At 38.2% G+C, this 18,037-nt stretch overlaps 1 protein-coding gene across 3 annotated transcripts in view; it reads right to left on the bottom strand.

Moving 5' to 3' along the window:
• Positions 1-18,037, bottom strand: part of LINGO2 (leucine rich repeat and Ig domain containing 2) — a 487,296-nt gene that overhangs the window by 16,568 nt on the left and 452,691 nt on the right. The gene's annotated exons all lie outside the window — the stretch shown is intronic.

Genomic DNA, 18,037 nt, shown 5'->3' on the forward strand with positions numbered 1-18,037 from the left:
TGCACGGGAGTAGGAAGGGGTATGCAAAAAGGGAGGATATATGAACAGAAAGGATAGTGTTTAAACTGTGAGGTCTTCCAGCATCATCTCCAAAAGACAGAGTAATTACATGTGTGTGTAATTTTTGAGCAGGGCATTTATATAAATTAAATATCTCTGTAGCTGCTGAGGAAAAACAAAAGAGACATTTATTTTACCTTGTATGCTGAGAGGAATATAATGCCCTTTGAATCTGGAGGTGAAAGGATATCCACAAAGCAAAGGATGCTGATGATGTTCCTTTGTTCTGAAATATATGACTTTCTCTAAACTCCTTCCCAGTAAGTTATAATTCAGTTAATTTAAAAAAATTCACAGCAGTCTTAAGCTTTATTACTTATCATAATGACAAACATTGCTAAAATTATTTAGAATTTAAGAATAATCACAAAAACAGTGTTTATTTGAATGCATAGGTAAAAGGGTGATATCAATTAGGTAGATAATGAGATTTCCTTTTCAGGCTGTTCCTGAACAAGGGCCATCATCACTATGATCATTTTTTTAATCATAGAATAATAGAAACTCAAGTTGAATGAAACCCATAAGGAACATTGAGCCCAACTCCTTGTTCCTCACAGAACCACCTAAAAGTAACTGACAAGAGTAAAAGCATCACCCTTATTCATTCATGGTGCCGTGTGCACTTCCCTGTGGAGCTTTTTCCAGTGATTGGCCACCTTCTCAGTGAAGAACTTTTTCCTAATCTCCATTCTGAACTTCCCTTAATGCAGCTTTATTCCATTTTCTTGTGTCCTATCACTGATTACCAAAGAGAGGAAATGAGCACCTTCCCCTCTGCTGCCTCCCATGAGAAAGGTGTAGACTATGATGGGGTCACTCCTCAGTCTTCTCTTCCCCAGGCTAAACAAGCCAAGTGATCTCAGCCATTCCTCCTAAGTTTTAACCCTCAAGACCTTTCATCATCTTGACTGCCCTCATCTGGATGTACCCTAATAGTTTGTTCTCCTTCTTATACTGAAGCGCCCAAACCCGCCCCAGCACTCGAGGTGAGGTGGCCCCAGCTCAGAGCAGAGTGGGACAATCCCTCCCTTGCCCGGCTGTGATGCTGTGCCTGATGCACCCCAGGACACAGGTGGCACTCCTGGCTGCCAGGGCACTGCTGAACCATGTTCATCTTGCCATCAACCCAGATCTCTTTCTGCAAGGCTGCTCTTCATCCTCTTGTCCTCCAGTTTAAATGTATAATCAGGATTACCCTGTCCCAGGTGGAGATTCTGGCACTTTCTCATAAATTTCACATGGTTGGTGGATAGTCCTGATCTCTAGTCTATCCAGATTTCTCTGTAATGCCTCTCTACCCTTGAGGGAGTCCACAGCTCTTCCTAGCTTAGTATTATTGGCAAACTCATTTAAGGTACTCTCGATTCCTGCATCCAGAAACTTTATAAAAACATTAAAGAGCACTGGCCCTAAAGTTGAGCACAGGGAAATCCCACATGTATAGCAACTGTAACTCTTTAAACCCAACGTACTACCCAGTTTCTTACCCAAAATGTTACAGACTTGTCTAGTAGTTGTCTAGTAGTGTGATGGACAATGATACTGTGCAAGACAGTGTCAAAAGTTTTTATATGAAAATGAAAAAATCCTGTATAAACTACTACTTCATCCATGAACACGAAGACCCAGCTCAGTAAATCTAGTGAAGAGATTAAAAATGGAAACCTTCTTTTTCTTATGGGATATTAATTTAAGTTACTTTGTCTTCAGAAATAATTAACTGGAAGATCAACTACAGGCCAAGTCACATGTGTAGTATCCAACAATCACTTTCAACTGGGAGATCTAGGTAGCAAAAACACGTTATCTAAAAGTGTCTTTGGGTAGCTTTAGATGCTTTGTGAGCCTCAACTTAATGGATTAAAATTTAACTTCAAGTAGTTAAAAAAGAAGTTTTTATCCTTGAAATGACACACCAAGATGGAGATTTCTACTGCTTACTGAAATCCATTGATCAGCAGTGTGAGAAATTTTGTTGCATGGTGCCATAAATCTCACCAGAATTAAAAATAGCTAGCTTTCCATATGGTATGAAATTGCCAGATATGCAACTGTTCTAGTTCAGGGACTGGTAAGTGGGATGACTAACTTAGAAAGACAATAAAACATGCAAAACCAATAGTCTTGACTCGTTTAAGTCTATGAAAAATGGTTATCTGTGCTAGCAATTTTTGATTATCCCACACTATAATTCATGATCTCTAACTGTACACATGTTATAAGAAGAAATCATAAACTTCAAAGGAAGGTTTTGACTGGCCAAACTGGGTCCTTAAAAATCTTTTAAGATCTATGACTTTCTATTGATGTTCAGGGCCTCATACAAGGTAATTTAAGATATACTCAGCCTGTTTTTCCGTCTTGCATCTCAATCCAATTTGGCTTTTGTGTTTCAGAATACAGAAGAATGATACTCAAAAAGGAACAACTCAGCTGCTCTGATCTTGTTTTTTGGGCACCCATATTTTAATTCAACATCTTTTATATAATCACAGCGCAGAAAATCCTCTGAAAAGCAATAATCTTTGTTCTTGTGCATGACAGAAATACAAAACCAGGTCCCTTTCTTCCCCAAGCTAATTTTTTCGAAAAGCTTTCTATGCTTTTCCATTTGATTTCCTGATTTCACATCCAACTAGCTCAAAAACATTGTAATGTTATGGCTCAGCAATTCCACTAGTTTTGTAAATGAAACCAGGGGAAGCTGCAGCAATGACCAATCCTCTGTCTTTTACTGAACCAGCTGCTATGGGTATAAGATTCATAAAGGTTAAAATTCATATATTTTTAGGCTTTTTTTTTTTTTTTTTCTAAAGGGAAAAGAACAATGACTATAGGTTTCCTTACTCCTGTAATTATAAATACACAGAACTGAGTCATAAATTTAAAGGAAATCAATACCTGACCCTAGCAGATGATACAAAGCTGTGAAAAGTGTTCAATGTTTCCATAATGCTGTCTTTTCTGGCTAAGCAAAAATAAAAATGATTTGTTGTTTTCCTCCTTTCCTGAAGTTATCATAACTTCATGATTATAAGTAGTTATATACCATAAATGGATGAGAATAAAACAACAATCACCCAAAACTCCATTTTCAGTGTCCTTTAAAACAGAGCACAAACTGTGTCTGCAGTTATTAAAGGAGCACTTTATTAACAAATATTAAAATAATAACCTATTCAGTAGCATCATCATAAATTGTAGGTATCCTCTTCCCCATGTAAAACTGTTGAGCTCAGCCCAACAATTTTAGACCCTTTTTTTTTGTTATTTTAAGCCCTTATACCATAACAGAAGAACTGAATACTTCAGCTTAAGACTGAGGACAGAACAGATTTTCTGAGAGGACGTCCCCCACCTCTTATTTACACCTGTGATCAGATTTGTTATTTCATGCACCTTTTCTATTTTTTTCTCTTTAACATTTAAGTATCTGACCTAACATTAATTATATCATAATGATTTTACCTTAGTTGCTTTCACGCTTGTCAAATCAAGTTATCATAGATTATAGCAGTAAATATCTATTTTACTTTAGGGTGTAAGGATGGATCTCTAGTATCTTATTTTATTTGAAAAAGAGCGTGGCCAAAGAGCTGGTCAAAGTCTGATGTCTCAAAAGATGTTTCAACAGAACAGAGAAAATCATCCTTGTCCTTTGCGCAAATGTGCATTCTTTCGTGTCTCTTCTGTCTCAGAGAGAGCTCAGAGTGAGCAAGTTTGGGTTGAAATGCATGAAGGTGTGTATGACTTGCTGCAAAATGTGAACCTGTGCCTGGTACTCGCAACCCCTGAGACTCCTGTGCCTATTGCAGGTGGACACATGAACACTGGACTAATCAGGGACATGGGAACCACTTCTGTTGTGCTCATTTCTGAGTGGGCATGTTTTCAGATGTCATTACCACTGCTGAATAGTGGCACAGCTTCCTAAAATAACATTGTGGTTTTTTAAGGTAGTTAAGGGGTCTCATAGACTAGTTTCACTTCTAGCTAAGTCTTCTGCTAGGTAAGAAGATGAAAAGGAGCTTGTTCCTCTGAAGTCAAAGCAGCTTGCCAGTGATATTGCTGGAAGCAGCAATGCTGTGAATCAAACTTCAGTTAATTTCCTCAAGCAAGGCATTTTGCCAATGTCTGTGTACTTGTGAACAAAATGTATGATCAGACTCATACTAAATAGTAGCAATACTTTACTCACTGTCAGGATTTCCCTAGGCTTATGAGCTCTCCATCAGCTTTGATGCATCTGGTATAGACTCTTGCAGCAAGACAGGACTTCCTCAGGTAGTTTTAAGTACAAAAGCATTATTTTTTTTTTAAGATTATGAACAGTGGTTATCTCAGATTGGAGCCCTGGATTTTCCTTCCTTCTTTACTATATAAACAGAGGTCAAATAAGAAGCCCTTTCATTTGCACTTAGGTTCCTGTACTCTCAAAGGCAGCAATATCACAGAAAACATAAGGCACGTGAAGAATTCAATGTGGCAGGATAACTCATAAACATGAAGTCATACAGGTTAAGGATAACTGCTCAATAGATTGTGTTATGTTTTCCATTTTTCTCACTCTAACGTTCCTAGAAGTGCCTGGGGTTTTTATTTTTTCTCACCATCATAGAAAATCTATTTTTTTAATAGTGTCATTTAAACATAATCCTTTGTGCTAGAAGGAAAAAAAAAAATTAGAAAATGTTATGACATCCCATCTTCAATCAGTCACTGTCATACAAAGCATACACTTTGGAGGTAGAAACAGAAACAAACAGCAGCACACTTCTCGAAGTACATAGATGCACTTAATGCAATGATAATGTCAATTCTGATAAATTTTAAGCCTCCAGTTTTTATCTAAGCTTCTGGAATCTATTTAGAGAAACCAAGCCATCCTTTATAGACATAAGTTCAAAATGTCGTGTTTAGGAATTGTCAGCTCTAAAATACAGAAACAAAGAAAAACCAAAAAAAATTTAAATGATGAAAGAAAAAAATAAAATAATATTATTTTTATAAAAATTTGAGAATAATTCATGTTAAATTTCTGATTTGCACTCTGATTATGGAGGTCTGAATATCTGCCCTTGCTTATGCAGTTGCAGTGTGGGATGTGTTGGTAACTGGTAATGGGATGTGGTGGAGAGTAAATAACAGAGAATTGTTGTGCTGTCTGTACATGTATAAAATAAAAGCTTTTTCTGCAGAAAACTGATAGATGAGAATGACACTGGCTATGTCTCAGTGCTGTGATGCAGAACTTGTCTGCCCAAACTCCCTTTGCAGTATCTGGGGGCTCTGATAATCACCTGGGTAAGGAAGGCTGCACATTTTAATTATCATCCAATAATTCAGAGAGAATAACACAGAGTTAATAATGTGCATTATAACTGTATTTTTAGAGTCACTGATTCAGAGTGTCTCATTCTGCATTCTGCTTGAAGGTCTCCATGAACTGAGTACTCCCAAAAAGACTTAAGTACTGTATAAAATCAAGAATTACTAGGCAGTTAGCCACTCTGTGTGGATCTTTAACTAAAATAAAATGAAATAAAAATAAATATAATACTCTTACAGGAACAGGATAAATTAACTCCAGGCTACACAGACTATATAACATTGCAGATAATAATAAAAGAACCTATATGTGAACTGTGAAGCCTTTGACTAATGTAGCTGAGCAAGTAACTTCCTATTGTACCCCAGATATGCCTGGTGCTGGATATCTAGACAATTCCTATGTGAAGTAGGACATGTTCTGTAATAACTTCTATATAAAATAATGAGCTGGGATTTCGAGCAGTGATACAGAACATCTTTACCACTTGGTGTTGTTTGAATTTGCAGAACTAAAGGTCTGTGTTTATTTAATTTAGCAACAAGTTTAAGCCATATATTTAAGCAAATTGTGTTCTTGTGAGAATAGGATTTTACAGAATCGTAGAGTAATTTGGAAGGAAGCTGACCCATTTTCATACGGATTACTTTAGTGCAAAATATTTATAACTTTTGACTAACTCACTGATAATTTGGAAAATAAAATTGCTCATTTGTTAAACATTCATGATGCAGATGTTAATTATAATGTTAATAATGTTAAACATTATTTCAGTTTATGTTTAAGAAAAGGCAGATTAAGTATGTACAATTAGAGACCATCATGTTTAAGTGACTTTGAAGTCCATTCTTCCACCCAAATGCAACAAAGGCTTGGAAAAGTCTACATGTAAATGTGCATTATCAATTGAAGTTCGGCTTTATGTGTGAAAAGGTAACCTCTTGAAAGCTGAGATTTTACAACAGACTATTTGCCTGATTCTCACTATTTACTACCTCTGAAATGCAAAATAAACTCATGAAACCTACAAGATTCTGGAACTCCTTCTATTTCAAAGGTGTCTTATCAAAAATCAGCTAGAGTGGAAAGGTCATTTTCATTCTTAATGAAATGAAAATTTTAGATGAGTACTATGACATCCGAGACAGAACCATGAGAACATCATGTAAAAATGAGTAGTGCCAGCAATTGTTTCTTCTGCGAAGCTTTGACTCAAATTCTTGCGGATTAAAACTTACCATTAATGAAGAAAATGTGTTATATCTGTCCAATAAGCAGTGAGCATAGTTGGTTCTTCCATACCAGCATCTTTATTTCCTTTTCAACATTTACACATTTTAAATAAGGATCATTTGGGTGTCAGTTTTGTTCACAATCAGGAAACTTAATGCCTGAGTCAGTTGAGACAACTGATCAATATTTGCATTGCTGCTTTTGTAAAAAGGAATTATGCTGGTAAATTTTCATTATTGTTGTTGACTAGTAGATATTTACTGTCAGAAAAAATGGGTGGTTCTTTCTTTTATAACAGTGCTGCATATAACTTTGCTTGAACTGAATGACACAATGGATAAGTTTTCCTTTAAGAACTAGTCATTCTAGCTAATTTAGCTTATTTTCTGCATGGTCACTACATTCAAATACTGATATGTAACCACTGGTTGTAAAAATGTCACAAACAAGAATATATAAGATGAAGTTAGCATTAGGCTGATGTTTAGAGAGTGGAACTTGGAGTTTGATCAACACTTTACTGATTTCTGACCTATCAGCTGCACAGAATAGGATTTTAGGTAGTTGCAGAGTGTTGCTATCTGCTTAGCACACAAGTGTACCGTCAGGACTCAGTGACCAGAATTTCTTACTGTAAGGGAAAACAGCCTAAACCTTCCAACTTATCTACAAATATAAAGAGAAGAAAATAAGGAGCAAATGATGTTTGTTTCCCTCTGTCCCCTCTGGGAGTGAAAAGGTATGTTCTGTCTGAGCATTTGTCCTTCTTTTCTAATACATCCTGCCATATGGAGGAAACAAAAGTGAATGAATCCCTGACTCCACATGGGGAAAGACGAAGGACAAAAAAGTCACAGAGGAGAGAGAAATGGCATTCTGAATACAGGCCAGGAATCATTCCAAACAGCTCCAAACAGCAGTTTGGCTAATGGCTGTGACTTGGAATGGCTGTTCATCCTTAAAAAAGCACAGGGGAGGTGAATGCAGAGTAGATTAGGCGTATCAGTTTCTGATCCACTTCCCAATGCCTGGCTAGCAAGTGTGTCCTTTACATCTCTTCAGACAATCTGGTGGGTCTGGTGGGAGGACCTTCTGGTTGAGAACTTCTGCTGTATGGAACAGCTTTCCCAATTCTGTCTTCTTGAGTCATCATTTTGAGCAAGAGTTCTTTCTTCCTTTTAATGACTTCTCCCTTTTAATGACTCACTGTATTATTAACTTTTTTAGCCATGCAAAAGTTTTTTTTCAGTTGTGGAAATAAATCACAATACCACCTGACAGAACAAACCTAGACAGAAAAGTTGTTCTATGTGACATTTCAGGCATGTCTAAATTCTCTCTGACTGAGTGGCTTTTAACACTTAGAACACTGTAAAAAGACATGATGATGTCATTTAAGGACCAAGTCCAGCTTGACGCATCTGTTGCACTCACACAGCAACATCTGACTCGCAAAACCCACCTCTATCATATCTCAAAAGGATGACTCAATGGGAGCTGTGAAACTTTCCCAATATCTTGGGAAGGAAAAGCTAGTTTTATTCTTCCTTTTCATTCCTTGAACAGCCCTCTAAATATGAAAAATATTGGAACTTATATAAACAGCAAATGTGTTCTTTCTGAATAAATAACAAGCCTTTACAACAAAACCTGTAACACAAATAATTGAAGCTTATATAATTGCTCTAGAAACCCTCAACCTATTTTGAAATATACATTTCAAATTCACAGAGGCTCAAAACTGGGTGAGTTAACACTGAGGCTGCTATTTCAATAATACACAAACCTAAGTGGAAATGGGCAAAAATGAGCAAGACACAGTTCAAACAAAACTTCTAAGCAGTATCTATATTTAGTTGCTTATAGGACCTTTCTTGAGGAGTTTAAGTATGTCCTTTGCAGAAAAATAAATTTTTCGAGTTTCAGTTTACAAAATTTTTAGACAGTGTCCTGCCATGCCATCTGATGCTAGCTGACTGTTCAGTCAGAACATTTGCTGTACATTCAGAAGCTGTTTTTAGATGAGTGTTAGTATGTGCACTTGATATTTTGAGGTATAATGGATGAAATAGACTAGTCATCAATAACAGAGACACAAAAATCCAATCTGCCACCTTAATTTGACTTTGTTCTTATGTGTGATTCATAGCTTTTCCAGTTAAGAAGTGATAACTTTGCTCCTTTGTCTCAAATTTTGAATTACTCTTGCACAATATGAAGCCACTTCATCATGCAATATGAAACATGGCAGTCAGCTCTTGGGAGCACAAGGAGTTTAACGAAGACAATTTTAATTACGACAGCATTGGAGGTCAGCCCTTCACATTTCCATTCCATTGGCTTTTCCATCACTCCACTCCTCTGAAGGATAATATTAGTACATACTGTATAAACTTTTCCTTCTATCATATTCTACATGAATGACATCGTAAATATACCATGAGGAATATCTGTTACACAACATAAATTCCAGAAGAAATGCAAAAAAAATTCTCATACACATTTCAGTAACTGTTATATCAAAAATTATCTGGAAATATACACCTTTATTTGCATGAAGTTACATGTGCCACTTAAGAAAATGTTGCATACGTCATTCTCACCTCTGATTTGGACCCTATTTCTCTAAACACGTGCTGTAGTACTTCAAATATCTTTATCATTAAGTTAGAAAGACACTGATGGATAAACATTTCCATACCTGCATTCAGACTGGTTCTCATAAGACTTCAAAATATTTGCACCACTGGTGAAATTGGAATATTTTGAGGCAAATGAAAAAAAAACAAAAAGAGTGTGAAGAAAGCAAGTAAATGACTCCTTCAAACTATGAAAAACAAAGACATCTCAAAACAACCATGTTATTAGGTTTTTTCTTCTCTAGCTCAAGTCTAGGAAATTAAATGTCTAATGCAAAGAAGCCATTCATTATTTGGTAATGATGGCTAGAGCAGCTTTTGACTCTCAAACAGTGCAGTAAAACCAGAATCAAGTTACATTAAAAATGACAACTTCAGAAAAAGGTAGGTATTGCCGGTGTACAAACTAGGACTACTGCGAAGAACTGACTACATTTCCTTTTCTAAAACCTTTTATTATCTTAATAAATATAAAAATCCCTAAAGCAACATTTACAAGTATCCATATTTTTATGAACTATGTATTAATGTGTAGCGGTGGTGCAGTAGCACATGGAAGATTTTTCACATTTAAAATAAAAAAAGCATAGAAGCAAAGTGATACTAAAAGAATATGTAATGAAGTGTATTCACTGCAATTAAAAAAAAAAAAAAAAAAAGAAACAAGCTCCAAGTTTTAAAATGGTTCTGGATGTAGGCAAGGCAAGAAATAAGAAGAAAGAATTTCAACAATCTCATCCCCAATCATTTACTCACAAGCCTACTCTCAGAGCCCCTTGTGGGAAAGACAAGGAACGAAGAGCCATCATTAAAGAGACAGGGTAGTGTCCTGGTACAATATTTCAATTGTAGCACTTTGAAGTAATGCTTCCTAAATTTTAATCATTGGTTGACTGATATGTCCCTCATCAGCCCCTCATCAGCCTATACACAGTAGAACTTGTTTGATACTGTAACGATCAAAGGAAGCAAAGATTGAGGTTTAAAAGTGCAAAGCCCAATGACACTAAGTTGTGTGGGAGTGTTGCTCTGCTGGAGGGCAGGAGGTCTCTGCAGAGAGATCTGGACAGGCTGAATCAATGGGCTGAGGCCAGCTGTTGGAGGTTCAACAAAGCCCAACAGCAGGTCCTGCCCTTGGGTCACAAAAACTCCATGCAGGCTGGGACAGAGTGTCTGGAAAGATGTGCAGCAGAAAAGGAAAGGTCCTGGGGTGCTGGCCAACACCCAGCTGCCCATGAGCCAGAGCTTGTGCAGGTAGCCAATGGCATCCCAGCCTGTTTCAGCAATAGTGTTCCCAGGACCAGAGCAGTGATTGTGCCTCTGTACTGGGCACTGTGCCTTGAGTGCTGTGTTCAGTTTCTGGGCCCCTCACTACATGAATGACATTGAGGGGCTGGAGTGAGTCCAGAGAAGGGTGAAGCAGCTGATGAAGGATCCTGAGGTATGTTCTAGGAGGAGCAGCTGAGAGAACTGGGGTGTTCAGCCTGGAGAAAAGGAGGCTCGGGGGTGACCTCAGTGCTCTCTACAATTGCCTGAAAAGGGATTATGGGAGGTAGGTTTGGCCTCTTCTCCCAGGCAACTACTAACAAAACAAGAGGAAATGGCCTCAAGCTGAGACAGAGGTAGTTCAGGTGAATTTTTTCACTGAAAGAGTGATTAAGCACTGGAATAGATTGCCCAGAAAAGTAGTAGAGCTACCATCCCTGGGAGTGCTCAAGAGATGACTGGGTGTTTCACTTAATGCCATAGTTTATTTGGCATGGTGATGTCTGACCAAAGGTTGGACACAACCATGACCTTGGAGGCCTTTTCCAACCTTAATGATTCTGTGATCATTAATATCTATCATGAATATTCAAGGAACATGTGGAAATTTGAGATCAAAGCTGGGGGAAAGCCTCTCTCCTTACATGGAACAGGCAGAGCTCTACAAAGATGTGTATCTTTGTGTATCAAAGATGTATATTCAGTATCATGGTATCAGATACCATGATACTGAACTCCTGAAGGAAATACTGAAAAAAACAGAAATCATGGGCTTATGAGGACTAGCAAAAGTCAATGATCTTGAAACCTGTCAAAGTCATGTCTTCTCAGTGTCACCTGTTTGAAAGAAGACGATGATTACAATTTATTACATCTCTTATTAAAATACATATGCCAAGAATAAAATTCAGAGGCTCTGTTTTATGTCATCTGATGAGGTCAGAGAAGGAAAATCCCAGCTAATGACTTTGTTATCATCTCTGGAAATGGGTGTTGGAACAAGGTTGCTACCAGCTATGAATTATGTCATATCTAATTTTGTAAGCAATGAAATTATGGAAAGATAATTTATCATAAAGGTTCTTTGTCCAGGAAGGGGATGACCTCAATCATCTCCAGCAACTTGTTAATGACGGTGTATCATTGCTGAATGTGACATAAGAGCAAATCCTTAAAACATTGGTTTTCTCTATCTGCTGAGAAAGATTTCTTGGAATTCATGTGCATAGGATCTCAATGAACCATAACTAAGTCCTGTTCCAGCTGTGTGGGGTCAGATCCCTTTTGATTTAAAAGCCTAATAGCTGTGTTTTTCTCTACTATGTAAAGGCATTCACTTTAGAGCTCTTGACTGAAGGGGCCAACTTCCCTGCAATTGGATTCTAAGCTTTCCACCTGCTGGGCTACCTATTCTGTTGGCACTTTACTGTCTTGATGCTCTCTTGGCAACGCTTGAGGAGTCTTTGCCAAACTGGCTATGAAATGCTGCTCCATGCTGACAGCTGCAATGGCTGCTGCTGTCTGTGAAGGCTATTAGGGCAGGATGTAGCTCCAGTGCAGAGCAGCAGCTCAACACAGAGAGCCATGTTTTGTTCTTGGTGAGCTCATCTAACCTTCAGATGCTTTTAGACTTTTTCGGTTTCTTCAGGAGGTGTCCAACACCCTAGCAAACTACAGCTCACCCACATTAATTACAAGTACACCTGTGATGTTGCTGTCACCAGCAAATGAGACATAATACCAGGCTAGATAGATCCTGCCTAACCTGATGTGCTGTACTACAAGGTGCCCTTGTACGCGTGGTATATACTGGTTTCAGTTTCAGTGAGTGGTTGACCTGTGGTTTTATAAGAAAAGCATTTTACACACACAGATTCCTCAAGTGTCATTTAAGTGCCTCACTTTCATAAGAATTATTGATTTAGTGGGAATTACTTAGTCCCAGAATAAATAAAAATGAGGTAATGCATAATACCTATATGAAAAAAAACCTCTTATATGCATTACATTTAAAATGGCTATCTTTAAAAAACCCACTGTCACGAAAATCACTTCCCTTCTTTAATGACAACAAAATAATAAAAAGTTGATATGTGGAATTTGTGATTTTAAGTGACCTTCTGCTTTATTCTGAAAACCCTGACTACCTCAGTCATGCAATGAGAGCACCAACTCTCCTGCTGAAAGTCTGTCACTGTACTTAAAACACATGCAGGGTTTTGTTTCCCTGCTTCACTGAATGCAGGAAAAAGTACAGTGAAGAGCTGTGGTGCAAAACGCTTTGAGACAACACTGAAGCAGGGAGCCCTTGAGAGCCTATTCCAGAAAACCTTGACCATCTCTCAGTGAGAGGAGGAAGCACTCCCAGTTCCATTTGCCAAAGCCACTAGGTGTCCCTGCTAACCTGCAGCAGCAGCGGTAGTTTCAAGTCCTGCTGGAAGATACAAACACACTTCATAAACCTGTCCAAAAAAAATTATACTGTTCTACCAAATCAGGCAGTATCATCTGCCCAGGTGTGCATCACTTCATCGAATTGTCCATTACTTTTACCTTGCAGGCTTTCAGGGATGCAATACTTGCAGGCAAGGTCAGTCAGTACTATTCAACTGCACCGTTTCCTGTTCATTAAATAAACCAGGTATGTCCTTGGCAAATGTGTTTTGTGATTGGAAGCTTCCTGAGACTACACAGTTCTCAATCAAAAGTCAGGAAGTTTTCTGTGGTGTCTGTTGCATTTGGGTGCATTAAAAGGAATAATGCAGCATTATTGAAAAGGGCACAAATGCTGCTTTTTTACTACTGACTAAGACAAATATATTAAGGGGCCATTTTTTTTGCTGCTCCATTTTTTCTGTTTTCTTATTTGAAAGCATATGATTTGATTAAAAATCTCATTTCTGGGAAGGGACAGCTTTTGCACTATAACATATGGAGATTTAGGGACCCCTCATGCAAGTGTAAGATATTGCAACATGCCGTTTTAAAAAAGCTTATTTCACACTCAAATAACTTGTTTATTATTAACATTACTGGGAACAGTGCTCACCCAATGTTGCACTTCCAACCTTAATTATTCTATGATTCTGTGCTTCTTCTGATACTGAAAAAAAAGAATCTTTTTGAATGTAGTATAATTTCATGCAGTAGCAGATAACTCCCTCTAACTTGCTTTTTACAAATTAGAGCCTCACAAACCCAAGTGTTTTATTCACAGGTTACACTCGGTCTTTTTTTGCCCTAGGAAAGGACTGTTTTGTTCTCTAGCAAAGAAGAAAAATCCCACCAAAATCCAACCCTTTTTCTTGCTTCCCTCAAGCAGAAAAAACCCAAACCCTCTCTTTTCCTAAAACCTTCTGTATTTTTTCTGATACCCAAAATGCCCAGGCCTGATGGTACCTTACTGAAATCACAATCTGACTATATGTTACATATGTGAGCTGGGATTTCTACAAACTGGAGTGCTTCCCTCTGTGATGCATCACTATATTTTCCTAAAAAAGACAAGATTTTCTTTACAACAATAAAAAACTATTTTACACTGTAATAGAAATAGTTCTGCCAGAAAGATGAAGCTGCAAAAAACCCTTGCAGCATTACTGAGAGCATTTGAAAATATACATATGCTACTTACAATGCAAATTATATTGTGGAGGTTTTTTTACTGAAAATAGTCCAATGGTAGATTTTTTGTGGTTTTTTTTTTTTTTTGCTCCCACTTTTACATGGTCATTTGGTTTTGAAGTTTCAGGTGTTTGGTACCAGGCCTGGAGGATAATCTACTCATTTTTCCTCACTAGTGATGATTCTTATTTTTATACTGCAATTCATTACTAAATAAACCTTCCCATTTTCACTAGCAATATTTTTTCACAGTCAGTCTGATGCAGAAATTCTGAAGAAACTCAGTGTGACTTTTACAAGATTCAATGACTGACTTCTAAAGCATAAGAGCCCTTTAAATCCCCAAGGCAGTACAACTTAATGCAGTGGCTATAAAAGCAAAAAACACAACAGATTTTTACTCACTGCTGTTGGTCGCCCTCTTGGCCTTCTCAAATATATGTACAAGAGTTAAAAGCAATGGAGGTAAGTGCTTAATGAATGCAATATTGACTTTATGGAACAGATAGTTCTTAGGCAAAATAGGAGTACTGAAATATTTAAGAAATCACTATTATTTATGAAATATGTCAACCATTACCCACTTAGGTTGATAGTGATTAATTCAGAGATGAGGCCAGTTGTATTGTTCTGCTCCTGATGGAAACTTATAGCACAGCATGCAGTCGTGACACTCTCTCCTTTAAGACACTGCACACAATACTTATGTTAGAGGGAAACACCCTGGTGCAGCCTGCCCTACCATTGGCCAGGGCTCTCAGTTCATTGCTGGCATTTATGAGCTGCTAATCCTGGACCTTTAAAAAGAATATTTTAACTGAAATACTACCAAATGCAAGCAAAGTTCAGGTCAGAACACTTAGTAAGAATAATATAAACAAATAAAAATAGGATAAATCCCAGCAGGTGAGTGAGCACAAGAGTTAACAGGGCCTCACGTGTCATCAGTGTAGTATGCTTCAACAAAATGAAAAGGAGTCCTGGAAATCAGCTTTAACATTGTAAAGAAAACTCTTAACCTTGACACAAAGGAATTGTTTTGTAAACATCAGGCTAAGAAGTATTTTCTTTTTACTTTTCCCTTTCCTTGCTTTTTTTCTGCCATTCCAGTCAACCACAGTAAGACATGATTGACAACTTCTCAGTGATGCTGTGTTTCAAAGATCAGTCAGATTTCTGGGGTCTTCACTGGACCGGCTCTGTGGGAAGAGAGCAAGATATAGGGAAGGGCAAGCCAGTGTCTGCAGGAGGCAATCCTTCTGCAAGAATAAAGCTGAATAATAAGAAGCAATCGGATGCAACAGGAGAATAAAATTGCAAAGAGTAGAGATGAAGGGGGGAAAATAAAACAGAAGCAAAACCAGTAACACAGGACAGGATATGACCCAATAATAGGAGAGCTAGGGGAAAAAGAGAGCTAGGGAAAAGGATGTCTGTTCCCCTAAAATGCAGAAAGATAAAAAGAGAAGGAAAGGTATAAAAGAGGAAAGAGACTGCATTTTTCCAGGTTCAAGGCTCTGTTAGACAAGCTATTACTGTTCTATATAACTTGATAATAATTCACAAATGAAGTAGGACTTATCAGCCTAGCTAAATCAAACAAAAAAGGAAAAAATCTCTTAACAACAGATTGTTTGTGATTGAGACAAAAAAAAAGATGGATTCACATAACAAGGCCACTGGGATATGCAGAAAAATTTTAAGGCTTAGACTGGGATTCAGGAACTACAGGCACATACCTTGCCTCTGTCACAGATACTCAACTTGGGTCAGAGTCATTTTCAGTGCATGGTCTTGTGTTACTCTCAGTTCTTCAACACTGTCTTCCTTTCATCACTTTCCTCATTTGAGTAATTGATCTGTAAGCCATTTGGGAACTGACAGCCTCTTGCCATAAGAGCATGACCTGCTAACAGCCTTTTAGTTCTCAGTCAAGTGTTAACTGCTGCCTCTTCACAAACCTGTAACTCACATAAAAATCACTTTTGATTTTCTCTCTGCTCAGAAGGTTGCAACCTGCACCTGGCAAAGGCCTGCAGACTAGTACCATGGTCCCATGTGTGTGTGCAATACCATCTGTACTGCTGTCACCAACTGCCTGTGTGCAAATGACATCATGTTGCCCTGCATGGTGACAGCTACTTCCAGCATCTCCTCCCTGGTTGGTTCTGGGGGTCCTGGATCTCCCCTTCTGTATGTGATGTGGGCAGAGCAGACTGGCTACAGACAGCTGAGAGTTAGGGAAAGGATGCTTGACTGCACTGAGTGTGGAACAAGGAGGAGACATGGTTCCCTCTTGGGCAGCAAGCTTCCTCATGGCTGAGCTGCCGTGAGAGGAGTGATGGCTACTGGCTAACTAGGAAACAAGAAAGAGCCCTTTCTTATCCCTGGATATCCCTCGCCTTCCAATAAATGTTCCACTTCCTTTACTTACACAACAACTCCTTTGGCATTAGTACTGTGAAAAGCAAGTGGTGTTGGCAAAACACAAACTAAATCATAGAATCATAAAACATCTTGATTTGGAAGGGACCCATCAGGATTATTGAGTCCAGCTCCTGGCCCCGCACAGGACATACCAAAGAATCACTCCATGTGCCTGAGAACACTGTCCAAATGCTTCTTGAGCTCTGTCAGGCCTGGGGCTGTGACCACTTCCTTAGGAAACCTTTTCCAGTGCCTAACTACCCACTGTGTGAAAAATCTTTTTCTAATACCCAATTTAAACCTCTCCTGGTACAATTTCAGGCCATTCCGTCACATTTTCTCACCAGTCACCACAGAGAAAAGATCAGTGCTGCCCCTCCTCTTCCCCTCACAAAGAAGCTGTAACTGCAGTGAGGTCTCCCCTCAGTCTCCTCCAGGCTGAACAGACCAAGTGACCTCAGCCACTCCTCATATGGCTTTACCTCAAGGCCCTTCACCATCTTCACTGCTCTCCTTTGGATGCACTCTAAGAGCTCAATGTCTTTCTTATATTGTGGTTCCAAGAGTGTCCCCAGCACTCAAGGTGAGGTTGTACCAGTGCAGAAAGAGACAAACAGATTTTTTCCAAAGTTTTTCTAAGTTTGTTGTTTAGTTCCACCAAACCTAGGGCTGCTCTTGCTTTTGCAGCAATTCTATGAGACCATTTTCATTAACATGAACCACATGTACGCTGATGTTTCTTTGCACCTTTGATCTTGTGAAGGGGTGAAAGCTGTGGTGAACTTAGAAGCATTCTTAAAGGAAAATTGAAGAACGCAGCATATATTTTTTGTTTAGATTAAAAATATTTTGCATTGTTTCTACCCATGGTGGCTTTAGCATAACATAAATAACCCAATTGATGAGGCTTAATAGCCTCAGAGACCATAGTCAGCCATGTGTGGTATGCCATCATCATTCACCTTCTATTAAAACCACTACAACTTGTACACTGGACTCAGCTCCTGTTGTGTCTTTGCTGCAAATCATGAACTTGGTGGCCTCAGAGTCACACCAAGAAGCCTGCTTCTGTTGATAAGCAAGTATCACTGAGATGAAAGGAGACAAGCTAAAACATTGGTCTATAACACATAAGGACACTGCCATTCATCTCGGTGTTACCAATTAGGTAAGGGTAGTTACTTCTGAGGAGAAACACGTAGGAAGTTCAATTTCTTGAACATATTTATCTGTCATAATAAAGAGTATGAATGCAAGTTAAATACATAAACAAAGGAATTAAGTCTTTAACATATTTTCATGAGCTTTAATAATAAAGTTCCCCTGAATTTCTGAAAACAGTGTCAAGTGATAGATTTTAAAACGGGACTGAAGTAGAAGCAGTCCGACCACATGGAACAGAAGGCTAATAAAAGGGATGAATAGGGAAAAAGGATGTGAAAAGAAATGTGCATAA

Source organism: Cyanistes caeruleus, chromosome Z (assembly GCF_971803275.1).
Source record: "Cyanistes caeruleus chromosome Z, bCyaCae1.hap1.1, whole genome shotgun sequence".
Lineage (NCBI taxonomy): Eukaryota > Metazoa > Chordata > Aves > Passeriformes > Paridae > Cyanistes > Cyanistes caeruleus.